The sequence below is a fragment of the Lathyrus oleraceus genome, chromosome 5, assembly GCF_024323335.1.
Source record: "Lathyrus oleraceus cultivar Zhongwan6 chromosome 5, CAAS_Psat_ZW6_1.0, whole genome shotgun sequence".
Taxonomy (NCBI): domain Eukaryota; kingdom Viridiplantae; phylum Streptophyta; class Magnoliopsida; order Fabales; family Fabaceae; genus Lathyrus; species Lathyrus oleraceus.
In genome coordinates this window covers 399164102-399179594 of record NC_066583.1, presented here as the reverse complement: position 1 = coordinate 399179594, position 15493 = coordinate 399164102, and positions in this window count along the sequence as shown.

Genomic DNA, 15493 nt, shown 5'->3' with positions numbered 1-15493 from the left:
ATGAAATCTTGCAAATAGGTGACTTTTTTTTCCCATAGTGCTCTTTTCTTGAAATTTTTTCTTCATAATGTTCCATTCTGAAAAAAAAATCTGAGAATATCCCATTTCTCTTTTGGATATCGCTCATTCATTAGACGAGAGGATAAAGTGCTTAAAATGCTGAGTAGACTCGGCCATTGGTTGACCGAATTCTTGAAGGAGATTTTTTTTATTTTTTATTTATTTTAAAATACAATTATATAATTAAATAACCTTATTAAATTTATTATTAAATAGTTTTCTAATTAATTCTATATTTAAATAATAAAAATAATTTTTTTAAAATAATAATAATATTTTTGTAAAATACTAATAATAGTTTTCTAATATTTCTTTTTAAAATATTAATAATAAAAATGATTTTTTTTTCAAATATTAACAATAGAAATGATTTTTTTTTAAATATTAATAATAGAAATGAATTACTATTTTTTAAAAAGATAATGAAGTAATATTTTTTTGAATGATATGTTTCTCTCCAATATTTCAATGACTGAACAATTACTTTGTGTTTGTACTGTCTCGGTCAATGATTGGTCGAGTATTCAAGTATTAATTTTCTATAAATAGCAGGACTTGTAGAAAATTAACTCAGAGCACAAAATCCTTTATTTTGGTAAAATTGTCTGTTTGGGATCTTGTATTTTATAGAAATGGTGAAAAATCAGTGTTTGCCTCGATCCGCAATGGAATTTCAAAACACTGATTTCAACCATCCACACTGGCTTCCGACAGTTGGGCGGGCGTCGTATGAAGGTGAGAAAAGTAGAGTACCATTGTTCATACATAACGTTGACTGATGCAAACCCCGATGGTACGTACATGTATTACCTGGATCGTATAGAAAATGATGAAGATGTTTATTGTATGTTTTCGGCACATAATGGTGAAGTTAATAGAGGAGTTGAAGGTCCACTTGTGTTGGTTGTTGTTGTTGATTAGATTTTTAATTACCACTTGTGTTGGTTGTTGTTTAGTTTATGTTATCGTACTTTGTAACCAGAAGCCTTTGATTATCAAATGTATTTCATAATTGTTTGTTTCCAAAAGACATTAGAAATACACAATGGTTTATATATAATACGTGCATAGTAGTTAATAATTAAAAAAAAACATAATCATCTGGACGGATAATTAAAATAACAACATAATCATCTGGACGGTCCTGCAACATTAGGACATTTCCTACGCATGTGTCCTATTTCACGGCAAATTCCACACCTTCTCTTTTCCTTCTCAACGTCGTCCATCTCGGTTCTAATCTTGGTGCTATTTGGGCGCCCTTTCTTCCTCCTTCTCATAGAGTCGTTGTGGCAAAGAGTAAATCCTTCATATTGTAGCCAATTCTCCTCATGGGGATGTCCTAGGAAACTTTCCTTATAGACCTTGAACACGTTAAGAATTTTGAAGACGTATGGAATGTGAATGGAGTAGTCCTGGCGTACGCTTGAACATGCTGCGATTACATGGGGAACAAGATAAGTGAAATGCCTGAAATTTCCCACAATCGCTGTCTTGTTTCCTCAGATCAACGCTGAATGTTCCGGTTGATCGACCGTCATTATGATTAATCTTCTCTTGGACCATGAAATAGAATCTCTCGCGATCAAACTGCATGACGTTATGCGTGTTAACTTTCATGACTTCCTCAACCATTCCCTTGTTGCAGTTATCAGTGAAAACCTGTCCAGAGGCTAACATTTTTGTCCATTGATGGCCTCTTCTACCAAATAGTGATCCTAATTGATAGTACGTAGATTTGACCAATGCAGTGATTGGAAGGTTTCGGGTTTCTTTGAGCACCGAGTTCATTGCTTCTGCTAGATTAGTTGTCATGTGACCCCAGTGTTGTCCTCCGTCAAATGCCCTTGCCCACTTCTCCCGAGGGATGTTGTCTATCCATGATAAAGCGTCATTGTTTGTTCTTCGAATTTCCCCCCGATAGTAGTTAAATTTCGCCTTTGTTAACGCATAACCCATGTTAACAACTATTTTGCGCAGATCCTTGTCTTTAATCTCGCGCATGAAGTTTTACGCGATGTGTCTAATGCAATAGACGTGTGATGATGGAGGATACTCCCATCCACTTTCCGGATTGTTATATGCACTCTTTATCGATTCATGCCTGTCTGATATTAGACACAGATTTGCTTGGGGAGTAACGTGTATTCTTAAATTCTTTAGAAAGAAACTCCAAGCTTCCTTTGTCTCACTTTCAACCAATGCGAACGCTATCGGAAAAATGTTCTTGTGCCACATCCATCAACAGAGTCCCTCTGTACTTTCCATACATGGTCGAAACGCCCAAAAAAGACGATGAAATATCCTTTGGTTACCCAAGTGTGAACCATCATTTGAAATCACGGGTAAGGATTTCAATTCTATAATGGTACCTGGTAGATATGTTTTCATTACCAATATCCATTGCGGAAGATTGTTGTAAGATGTCTCCCAATTTCCATACAGCGACTCAATTGCCTTACACTTTGCAATCCATGCCTTTTTGTAGGATATGATATACCTGTATTTCTCAGCAACATGAGTGATGATCACCTTCACCTTAAGATAAGTGTCCCGATTTACAAGCTCCATTATGCTCTTACTAATCATTTCTGAATTGAGTTTTGTGTGGTCTTATGACATAGAAGTGGTTGTGCACGTAGAAGCGTTGGATAACTTATATTTTCATTTTGAGTCGGTTGTTCTTCAAGATTTTCGACTAGACAAACATATATCTCAATGGTGGGTAATTGAGAAAATGTTATATGACATTGAAACATCGACTTGACATCTTCGTCAGTCTCAATGGGTGTCATTATGTAAAAGACGGTATTATCGTCTCCATTAATTAATGGATGGCGATAAATGATGTCTTCAACACAACTTTGTAATTTTTTTTCAATACGGTCTTTTAGATGATGGAAGTCGGAGTTGATGTGGATTTTGAACAAATGCAAATTCGTATTGCAAAATGAGAATCCCTCATTTGCATCTGTGAAAAGGGACCCGTTGGAATGGATAGACACAATTAAATTTCTTTGAGCCATGAAAGTAGGAGATATGAATGTAGAATATTTGGTTTTATGAAAATAAGTAAAGATATGAATGTATTAGATTTGGTTTGATGAGAATGAATGAAGATATGAATGCAATTTATAGTCAACAAAACAAATTCCTAGTAAACCAAACCCTAAAAAAATATCACATGCAGCTCTTCCTTCAATTGGAAGAGAGAGAAAACGTGAAAACCCTAGATGACTAAGCTCGCCCATTCATTGGACGAGTCATAACCCTAGAAGAATAAGCTCGCCCATTCATTGGACGAGGCAACACATTACATGGCTAAGCTCGTCATTCCATTGGACGAGGCAACGCGTTACAAGGCATAGCTCGGCCATCAAAGGGGCGAGTCTGCACGCATGCAATTTTGCAGTGAAATTTCCAATCAGCAAGGGAATCGTTCTTGCAGGGATTCCTTGCAAATTCAACACATAAATTTTTTGCATGCATTCCCTAACTAGTCCAATCAACCTATACAATTTTCACCTATATATTTAATATTTTTCACCACTATAAATTAATCTTTCCTCTACAATTCTTTCTCATCATCTTCCTTCAATTTCTATTTCACAAATATTTAGTCTCTTCAAATATTTACTCTCTTCAAATATTCACTCTCTTCTATTCCAAAATGTCTTTGTTGTGGATGGGCGAATCACACCGTGGGACGGCGGCGAACATTGCCGAATATGTAATGACTCTTTCAAATCTATTTCACAAATTCAATATGTTAATATCACATCAAATATTTATTACCATTTTTATTTGAATTTCAGGAAGACAGTAGGTTCCGGGTCCATTCACATACATACATTCAACCAAGTGCGGTTATAATACCGTATTTGGAACTAGCCGGTTTTGCAAATGTAGCAAAAATATCAAGTTTAAAAGTAGATTCTAAATTAATTGTTGCATTGTTAGAGAGATGGAGACCCGAGACACATGCATTTCATTTACCAACGGGTGAATGTACTATCACACTAGAGGATGTGAGTATGTTACTCGGTCTCCGAATTAATGGTAAAGTTGTTAATGGCCCAACAAACGTAACCAATGATGTTTACATGGAGAATTTGGGCGTCGAACCAACAACTTCAGATAAAAATGGGGCTTCTGTCAAAATTGTATGGTTAGAAGCCCTATTAACACAACTGAAAAATAACCCTAACCCGACCGAGGCGGAAAATATTCTTCATTCAAAAGTTTATATTTTACTATTAATTACTACTTTTTTAATGCCAGATAAGAGTCCCAATTTATTGCATTCTTCTTGGTTACCTTTAGTAGGAGACCTAGAAAAATGTAAAACATACAGTTGGGGTTATGCTTGTCTGGCGACACTATATAGACATATGTGCAAGGCAGCCCATAAAGGAGTCAAGAGCATATGAGGATGTGTTGTATTACTAAGTGTATGGGCATTCACACGCATACCCTTGTTATCCCCAGTTAGTAACGAGGTTCCATCACATCCTTATGCATTAAGGTACTGATTTTCATTTAAATTCAATTTATATTTCTCAAAATTAATTATACATCGCTTTAAGGTATTTTTTTTAATATGCAAGATGGTGCAAACGAGGTATGCATTACGGAAATAATTACGAGGGTACCGTGTTGCAATTGAACACATGGAAGAAAACGATGTAAGAATGATTAATTATAATATTCAACTTATCTAAATTTATTTTATACATTCTAATAGTTATATTTATTTTAACAGTTTATATGGAGGTCGTACATACAATATCCAGTGCCTGATTATAGTGACAACCGAGTTTGGAGTGCAACGACATATATAGTATGTTTCTTTACCGTTGAGATGCATCAGACGGATTGGGTCAAACTACAATTTGGATTTGAACAACAAATACTGTCTTAGCCAAGATGTCTAAGTGAACACCATAATATGACTATGGTCCAAGCTTGGGACAAACATTGGCAAGATTTAAACAAAGAAGAGCTAAAAGAATGGAAAAGGAGAAGGCATTTGGTGTTACAAGGTAACTCGGTAATTGGTGAGTCTAAGCCGGGTAGAGAATACATGAATTGGTTTTTATCAATTCCTTTTATGCACGTTGCTCCAACACAATTTTTGACTGATCCCCGTCAACGTGTAACTTCTTCAACCCAACAAACAACACCACCCTCACATCAAGACATTCCCCCCACATACACATCCATATTTGGGGCCCAACCATCATCATCAACTCAACAAACTTACCAACACACCCAGACCATCCAACAACACACCATTTGTTCCACCTCAACCCAACACCATAATCCCCAAACTCCATTCCCTCAAACAAACTACTTTTACAACCAACAATATCAACAACAAACTAACATACGCCCACCCATACAATACACTCCAATTCCTCAACCCAACTTTGAATGCTCAAACCCTCATTCTTAACCCCAAACATTTAACACCACATTCGCACAACCCACTCTTACATACAACCCTGATGATGATGATGTCTACTATCCTTCTATCCAACACACCCAACCCAGCACCTACACACAACTCACACATTCACAACCCAACTTTGACCTCACTGATGACCATCTAATGAATATGCCTTCTTTTCGCATTCAAGAACTCGACGGTATGGATATGCCTCCAAACACATCACAACAACATCAAAATCAACAACAAGATCAACAACAAGATCTACATGAAGAATTGTCTTCCGACTCATCTCCGTCTCCCGCAAGACAAAGACAAGAAGACTTGGGCAAGGGAAAACGCAAAAAAGTTGGCACAAGATGTGGAACAGGCGGTCACTATAAATAAAATGTATTTCTTCCATTATATCAATAAAATAATTATTAATCATTACAATTCACTATATGCCTCATTATAATATTTATAGTTGTATTATAAGTATTTTAAAAAAAATCATTTCTATTATTAATATTTGAAAAAAAAAATTTTTTATTATTAATATTTTAAAAAATATATATTAGAAAACTATTATTAGTATTTTACAAAAGTATTCTTATTATTTAAAAAAATCATTTTTATTATTTAAATATAGAATTAATTAGAAAACTATTTAATAATAATTTTAATAAGGTTATTTAATTATATAATTGTATTTAAAATAAATCAAAAATAAAAAAAATCTCCTTCAAAAGCTCGGCCAATGATCCTATCATTTTTATGTGTATTTAAGGTTATGCGAAAACTAATTCGTTTGTGCGAAAATATAAAATATTTGAATTTCTTAATATTAAAAAAAATTCAAGACTTTGATACTTGTCCTTCAACTTCACTCATACTAATTTCCATATCGATAATAAAAAAAAACTTTGATTTTTGTAAAAAAATACTAAAATTAATACCGATGCCCACTTTCGTCGGTGTGTCTCTAGACCTTAAACCTATAAAGAATCTACTTTCGTATCATGAATTGTAAATTAAAAAAATCTTTTATAAAATAAAAGCAATCTCTCACTCAATTATGAAATGCTTTCGCAATCTCAAAATCGATAGTTCGGATTTCTAAGTCGGATATCATTTACACCCTTTCGATGCGTAAACGATATCTTTATGCTCCATCTTTCATAGAAAACATTTTCCCTTAACAAAAATTATAAAAGAAAATATTATTCTCGTTACGATTGGTATTTATGCAACTCGTGTGAGGTCCGTCAATACAATTGTCCTCATGTCTCTAACCCTGATTGGAATCTATCAATGAAAAGATAACATAAACATACAAAACATACATTATAAAAGTTGTAAAATAAGAATATGGAATATGATAAATAAATTTGAAATTAAGAATGCTTCAAAAGGAGACTTTTGATCCTCACAATACAACAGAAAGAATAAAATAATGCAGTAGAGAAAATGACAGCAGAAAAATAAAAGAACTTCAAACTTGCATAAACTTGAAAAGAAATTTAGAGTAAATATTTGGTACAATAAAGATTTTTCCCTTAACTATGTGTTAGTGTACCATTTTACATATATTTTTGCCCTTAAATGAAAATTGAATGCACTAAAAGTCGTACAAAATTGCAAGAGAGCGTGATGGAAACTGCTAGAACGTGGGGGTCTACGCGTCATGACATGTGTCATCTCTGATGATGGCCCGCCCGTCGCGACTTGAAAACTCAGATTCTGGGACGACCTCTCCATCACGGCTTCAGGCGTGCTGATTCCTGCATCCTTCTGGTTAACTATTCATTTATTTTATTTTTAGTTAACTACTCATTTCTTAAGTTAAATACTCATTTATTTTATTTTTATATATTTATTATTAACATGAACACTAAATACTTTTGAAATCATTGTTCAAGATTAGGCGATGAAGCTTTGGCAAAAAAAATTGATTGTTGACCTAGTTCTAAGAACTCTAACTTTCAAAGATTCCCAAGCAATATTTGATCTCTTACCTGAAGTCCAACACCGAGTACCTCCCATCCTCAAGGTACATTCCTAATCCACAAACAAAACTTCCAAATATTTTGTTGATGTAATCAATAATGTTTGTAATTTTCCTACAAGTCAACTTCTTATCCCTTGTCTGAAAGAGGGTTGACTGACTATTTCAATATCTAAATATGAGTATCTATTAGGTCTGGAGTCATGTAAACATAAACTTTATGGTAGATTACTTTGTCCAAAGGCCTAAACACCTCTTACGGTTGTAAGTTTAAGAGCTAAACTATGAACGATATGGAAATCTCTTGGTAAATGAGGTGTTACCTCATTGGGTAGAGGATTCTACGAGTTTACTTTATCTAGTTTAGAGGATGTGCATAGAGTGAGATCCCTGATCTCTTGGAACCTTTTTGTTATGAATTGAGCTAGCAATGAAATTAACGGGGTGTATTTAGAAGAGGATGGGCCAAATGAAATCAAAGAGGAGCCCATTCCATAGTTGAGGCCAAAGAGGAACATTGTGAGGCCTAAGTATTTAAAGGATTATGTTACCATTCCTCTTAGGAAAAGGAAGAAGAAACGTGTCACCTAGAGAGAGTGATAGAAGGCCTCTATGCTATGAGTCATCATAATTTTGTTATGCTTAATTCATTAGTTGTTAGGATAAGGTGGTGAGTTGTAAGAAATGCATGTGCTCCATCAAAGAATGTACTACCAGAGCGAATACAGGAAGATATTTTGCTTGATTTTGTAGTAGGGCTCCCTTCCTTCCAAAATCACATTGTGATACTTGTAGTGGTGGATCGTTTAGCAAAGCCTGCGCACTTTGGGATGTTAAATACCCATCTTACAGTAGTTAAAGTAGTGGAGCTCTTTGCTCATATAATATGTAAACTCCATGGCATGCCTAGAAGTATAATCTCAGATAAGGATCCTATATTTTTAAGTCACTTTTGAAAAGAGCTTTTTCGATTGAGTGGCACAAGATTACGCATGTCCACAGTGTATCATCCTCAAAGTGACGGACAAACAGAGATTGTTAACAAGAGTTTGCAGCAGTATCTCAGGTGATATGTGTGTGACAAACCCATGTAATGGGGATTGTACTTACATTGGGCATAATGGAACTACAATACGACCACTCACACCTCCACTGGTGTTTCTCCATTTCAAGCGGTGTATGGTCGAAGTCCACCTACTCTTCTAGATTATATTCCTGGATCTTCATTACTGCAGGCAGTAGAATGTAGCTTGAATGATAGAGCTACAATATTGCAGCTTCTTAAGAATAAGTTGTTGAAGGCACATACAACTGTGAAAGAATATGCAGACAAGAAGTTAATTCCTAATTAGTTTAAAGTGGGTGATTTGGTCTTTGTGAAGATAAGACCTTATAGGAAAAATTCTATGGTGGTCAGGAGGATTCATAAGATTTCTAAGAGGTTATATGGGTCATTTAAATTTATTAGTGGAGTTGGGGATGTAGCCTTTCAATTGGAACTTCCTCCCTCTAGTAAGATACATCCAATTTTCCATGTATCCCAACTAAAACCATGCTTTGAAAATTTTTTGTTGCAGCATTGGAATTACCTCTCGAAAATGTTGGAAATCAACCGACAGTTCGACCTTTGACAGTTTTAAATTAGAGGCAAGACACTACTACTGGACAGAGAAGTGTTGTTTCAATGGGACTTTACCCTGAAGATGGCACTTGGGAAGAATACGAAGACATCAAGGCCACCTATCCTGAGTTTGACCTTGAGGACAAGGTCAATTTTGATGGAGTAGGTAGGGATGACAATTTGACCCATCCCTAGTGGGTACCCAAAAAAATACCCATAACGTGTAGGGTAAAAACCCGCAAAAATAGGTACTACGAGCTCGGGTAATTGCCCACTTAAATAAGCGGGGATGAGTGCGGGGATGAGAATCTTAGTATCCACCCCGTCTCATACCCGCACAATGTATATTTGTTTATATTTTAATTTATATTATTATATAAAAATAAATGTCTATCAATTTTTAAAAATATATCAATTTTAAACTACTACGTATTTAATATAAGTGATCATTTATTTCATAATTTAACAGTAACTTATTTAAAAAAAAATAATGTTGTTAAAAACTTAAAATAATATGATATTTATTTTTATTAAAAATGTGGATAACGGGTACGGGTACGGGCACTTACATACCCAAAGGGTACGGGTACGTGTGCCAATATTGGTACCCAAGCGGGTATGAGCTCGAGTACGAGGATTTTTTCCAAGTGCGGATATTGGAAAGGGTACTATAGTACCCTACCCAAACCCTGCTCGTTGTCATCCCTAGGAGCAGAAGATGTCATGAATCAAGCTAGAAATGAAATTGAAGGGGGTGTATTCAGAAGAGGATGGGCCAACTGAAATCGAAGCGGAGCCCATTCCACAGTTGAGGCCTAAAAGGAACATTGTGAGGCCCAAGTACTTGAAGGATTATGTTACCACTTCTCTTGGGAAAAGGGAGAAGAAACGTGTCACCTAGAGAGAGTGGTAAAAGGCATCTATGCTATGAGTCGTCACAATTTTGTTATGCTTAATTCACTAGCTGTTAGGATAAGGTGATGAGTTGTAAGAAATGCACGTGCTCCATCAAATAATGTACTATTAGATTCCTTTCCTAGATAGTACTGTTTATGTATAATTGATTTCATATGAATGAAGCAGAGAATTTAGCCAAGAGTCAAATTATAATTTTTTGCTTACAACACCGATAACTTTTATACCTTTATTCAGAACACTTTCACTAGGAGTCCTCAAACTTTTAGCTTGGACTAGAGATTTTGTCCCTTCTAAAGTTCAACACTCTTCTGCTCAAATCTAAATTAGAATTCACGGGTTTTCACAAGAATATTGGAGACCCAAGATCATTTTATCCATTGGTATTCTAATTTTGATAGATTCTGTAACACCCCGATAATAATATGATAATTATTTAAATTAAGTTAATAATATATTTATTAATTTAATTAGATAATTGGATTATTATTATTATTATTATTTTGGAATTATTGAATTATTATTATTATTGGAATAATAATATAATTTGGAAAATATATAAGTTGGAATAAGGAAAAAGAGTTTCATTTGGAAAAATAAGGTTTTCACGTGAAAAGCAGGGAAGCGATCGTGAAAGAGGAAAAGGGCAAAGAGGCAGAGCAAGAGGAAGAAGACTGGAGAAGAGAAAAGCTTGGAGCTCAAAGATTCGCCGAATTAACTCAGGTAAGGGGGGTTTATCGTCGATTAACGGGTATTATGGGATAATATGTGATGGGTAGTGATAAGCCGTTAATCTGACCCTAATTGGGATTGTTGATGCTGTAGAATTATGTTGGATAAATTGTATTTAGACTGTAATTGGATCTGTGGTTGGGTTAGTTGTGGAATTCCGAACGTATAGCTTCTTACGGGATCGGAATCGGAGGTCCGGAAGTCCTCCAACGGCGGAAAATGCGGAGAATTCTGCATTCTGCCTTGTGTTAGCGCAGGAACTGCTGTTCTGTCTGCGTTAACCGGTTAACCCAGGGTGTTAACCGGTTAACACTGTTTTGAATTGTAAAAATGTACTGTTTTGCCTGCGTTAACCGGTTAACCCAGGGCGTTAACCGGTTAACACTGTTGCGTTTTGCCAGAAAATGTGTTTTGCCTGCGTTAACCGGTTAACCCAGGGCGTTAACCGGTTAACACTGTTGCAGTATGGAAAAATTGTTAATTTAATGTGGTGTACATAATTGAGAATTGGCCTATGTTGGCATGTGATGTAATAGGGATTATATCCCGCTGTTTTGAGCAGTATAGGTATTAGTAGAGTATGCTAATACTGTGTTTAATTGCTTTACATGATAATGATGTGTTGATGGTGGATGATGGCATGCATAATGATGTGAATGTATATATTATGCCTGTATTTGTGAATGGACTGTTGTATGACTTAAAGTGTGAGCATATGTCCATTGTGAATTGTTGTTGACGCTACATTGCTAGATGATTAGCGTGCATAGCATAGCCTTTGGGGCTGTAGCTAATTCCCATGGTGAGGAATTAGTGAGTGAACCATTGTGGGTTTGTTGTTGATGTTTGCATGCTAGATGATTAGTGTGCATAGTCTAGCCTTCGGGGCTGTAGCTAATTCCCATGGTGAGGAATTAGTGAGTGAGTCACTAGGTCTCAAATGAGTGGGACTAGTGAGCTTAGTAGCCGTATCTGGAGGGATCGGTGAGCTTGAACTATATGTTCAGGAATAGTCGGTACCGCATGTGTGGAGTCTGATTGCATAATGTATGTATGGCGTATAATATGAATGGATGTGTTCCAATATTATACGTGTGTTTGTGTTGTTATGGAGTATGATTTGAGATTATACTTGTGCTTTATATTGGTGTTGAGTATGATGTGAGCTGATGTGCTGTTACTGATTGTATGTTGCGATTAGGGTGATTAATGTGTTAAATTACTTAACATGACATTATATTCTATAATGCTTATTATATTGATTGAGGAACTCACCCTTACAACTATTTTTCAGGTAACGAGAAATGAGTTGAGTAGAAGCGAATGCTTGGAGTCTAGTGTAGTCTCCTTAGTGGGTCGTGCTCTGATAGATGTAACATCGGGATGGGATGTTTTATGTTGTTGAATAATTTACATGTGAATGTTACATGTTTTACATGATTGAGGAGATCTCTATCCGCTGCGTTTTATGCAAATGTTTATATTTTGAATAAATAAAAGAGCATGACCGTCATATTGTTGAATATGGTGTGAATATTATGTGTGACACCCTTGAATGGCATAATTACTCTGAATTGTTATATGTTTATTATTTTTAATTAAATATTTGGGGTATTTTAGAAGGGTGTTACATTAGTGGTATCAGAGCATAGTCGGTCGAGTCGAGTCGTAATTATTCTGTTTCCCCTGTACGGGATAGGTGTTGTGTAACCCTATCAGTACTTATTATTTTAGTTTGTTTGGGTTTTCAGAATAGAGATGGCTGGAAGAGGTAGAGATGATGCTGCAATTGCTGAGGCTCTGGGTATGCTAGCTGGAGTACTTGGAGGAAATCCGAATGTCGTGGGAATGGGAGCTGCTCGTCAACTGAGTGAGTTCCAGAAGAACAATCCTCCAATGTTCAAGGGAGCATACGATCCAGATGGCGCTCAGAAGTGGTTGAAGGAGATAGAGAGAATATTCCGAGTGACTGAGTGTGCCGATAACCAGAAGGTCAGGTTCGGTACGCATATGCTGTCAGAGGAAGCAGATGATTGGTGGGTTGCTACCCACACTGAGTTGGAATCTGCTGGGAATGCTGAGATCACTTGGGCTGTGTTCAGAGAGAGATTTCTGAGGAAATATTTTCCAGAGGATGTCAGAGGAAAGAAAGAGATAGAGTTCTTGGAATTGAAGCAGGGTAACAAGTCTGTTGCGGAGTATGCTGCTAAGTTCACAGAGCTGTCAAAGTATTATACTCCCTATAATGAGGCTGCTGGAGAATTTTCGAAATGTGTGAAGTTTGAGAACGGGTTGCGTCCCGAGATCAAACAGGCTATTGGATATCAGCGGATCAGAGTGTTTTCTGACTTGGTTGACTGTTGCAGGATTTTTGAACAGGATTCCAAAGCCAGAGCAGAGAGCTATCAGCAAAGGGTTGATAGGAAAGGCAAGAATCAGAATGATCGTGGGGAACCGTATGCAGCTGGCAAAGGTTTCCAGAAGCAGAGTGGGATGAAGAGGCCTAGTGGGGGAGACTCTAGTGCTCCTGCTAAGTGTTATAGATGTGGTCGGGCTGGACATCGTGTCCATGAGTGTACCAGTGCTGAGATGAAGTGTTTCAAGTGTGGCAAAGGTGGTCATTTGGCTGCAGAGTGCCGGTTGAAGACTGTAACTTGTTTCAACTGTGGAGAGGTGGGTCATATCAGTCCACAGTGTCCTAAGCCGAAGAGAGAGAACCAGTCGGGAGGCAAGGTCTTTGCTTTATCGGGTTCTGAGACTTCTGCAGATGATCGTTTGATCCGAGGTACGTGTTATATTAATGGCTTTCCTCTTGTAGCTATTATTGACACCGGTGCTACTCATTCCTTTATATCTTTGGATTGTGCTGTGAAACTTAAGTTAGAGATATCTGAGATGTATGGTAGTATGGTGATTGATACTCCTGCAAAGGGTTCAGTGACTACTACTTCAGTTTGCTTGAGTTGTCCTTTGAGTATTTTTGGTAGAGACTTTGGGATAGACCTTGTGTGTCTTCCACTAGTGCAGATTGATGTGATCTTGGGAATGAACTGGTTGGTGTTTAACCGAGTTTCTATCAACTGTTTTGATAAGACTGTGATATTTCCTGAGATTGAAGAAGGAAAGAGTTTGTTTCTATCAGCCAGACAGGTGAATGAAGAAGTGGCAGATGGGGCAGAGTTGTTTATGCTGTTAGCGACTTTGGAGGCTAAAGATAAACTGGTGATTTGTGATCTAGCCGTGGTGTGTGATTTTCCTGATGTGTTTCCTGAAGAAGTGAATGAATTGCCACCAGAGCGTGAAGTTGAGTTCTCGATTGAATTGGTACCTGGTACTAGACCGATATCGATGGCTCCGTACCGTATGTCTGCGGTTGAGTTAACTGAATTGAAGAGTCAGTTGGAAGATCTGTTGGATAAGAAATTTATTCGTCCGAGTGTGTCACCATGGGGTGCACCAGTGTTGTTGGTTAAGAAGAAAGAAGGTACTATGAGGTTGTGTGTGGACTACAGGCAACTGAATAAAGTGACGATCAAGAATCGGTATCCTTTGCCGAGGATTGATGATTTGATGGATCAGTTGGTTGGTGCGAGTGTGTTCAGCAAGATAGATTTGAGATCTGGGTATCATCAGATACGTGTGAAAACTGAGGATATTCAGAAGACTGCTTTCAGAACAAGGTATGGACATTATGAGTATTCTGTAATGCCTTTTGGTGTGACTAATGCGCCTGGAGTATTCATGGAGTATATGAATAGGATTTTCCATCCGTACCTAGACCATTTTGTTGTGGTGTTTATTGATGACATTTTGGTGTATTCGAAATCGGAAGAAGAGCATGCTGAGCATTTGAGAGTGGTTTTAGAAGTCCTACGGGAAAAGAAGTTATTTGCTAAACTATCCAAGTGTGAATTTTGGTTAGAAGAGGTTAGTTTTCTTGGTCATGTGATTTCAAGAGGTGGTGTTGCTGTTGATCCTTCTAAGATAGAAGCGGTGTCTAAGTGGGAAGCTCCGAAGTCTGTTGCTGAGATTCGAAGTTTTCTTGGTTTGGCTGGTTATTATAGGAAGTTCATTGAGGGATTTTCTAAGTTGGCGTTACCGTTGACAATGTTGACTAGAAAGGGGCAAGCATTTGTTTGGGACTCAAAATGTGAAGAAGGTTTCCAAGAGTTAAAGAGAAGATTGACTACTGCTCCTATTCTGATATTACCGAGTCCGTCGGAACCATTTGAGGTTTACTGTGATGCTTCATTGTTGGGCTTGGGTGGTGTGTTGATGCAGAATAAGCAGGTTATAGCTTATGCTTCGAGACAACTGAGAGTTCATGAGAAGAACTATCCGACACATGATTTAGAGTTGGCAGCTGTGGTATTTGTTCTGAAATTATGGAGGCATTACTTGTATGGGTCAAGATTTGAGGTTTTCAGTGACCATAAAAGTTTAAAGTATTTGTTTGACCAGAAAGAGCTGAATATGAGACAGAGGAGATGGTTAGAATTTCTGAAGGATTATGACTTTGGTTTGAATTACCATCCGGGTAAAGCAAACGTAGTGGCTGATGCATTGAGTCGGAAATCATTGCATATGTCTATGTTAATGGTTAAGGAACTGGATTTAATTGAGCAGTTTAGGGACTTGAGTTTGGTGTGTGAGAGTACTCACAATAGTGTTAAATTGGGAATGTTGAAGTTAACGAGTGGTATTCTGGATGAGATCAGAGAGGGTCAGA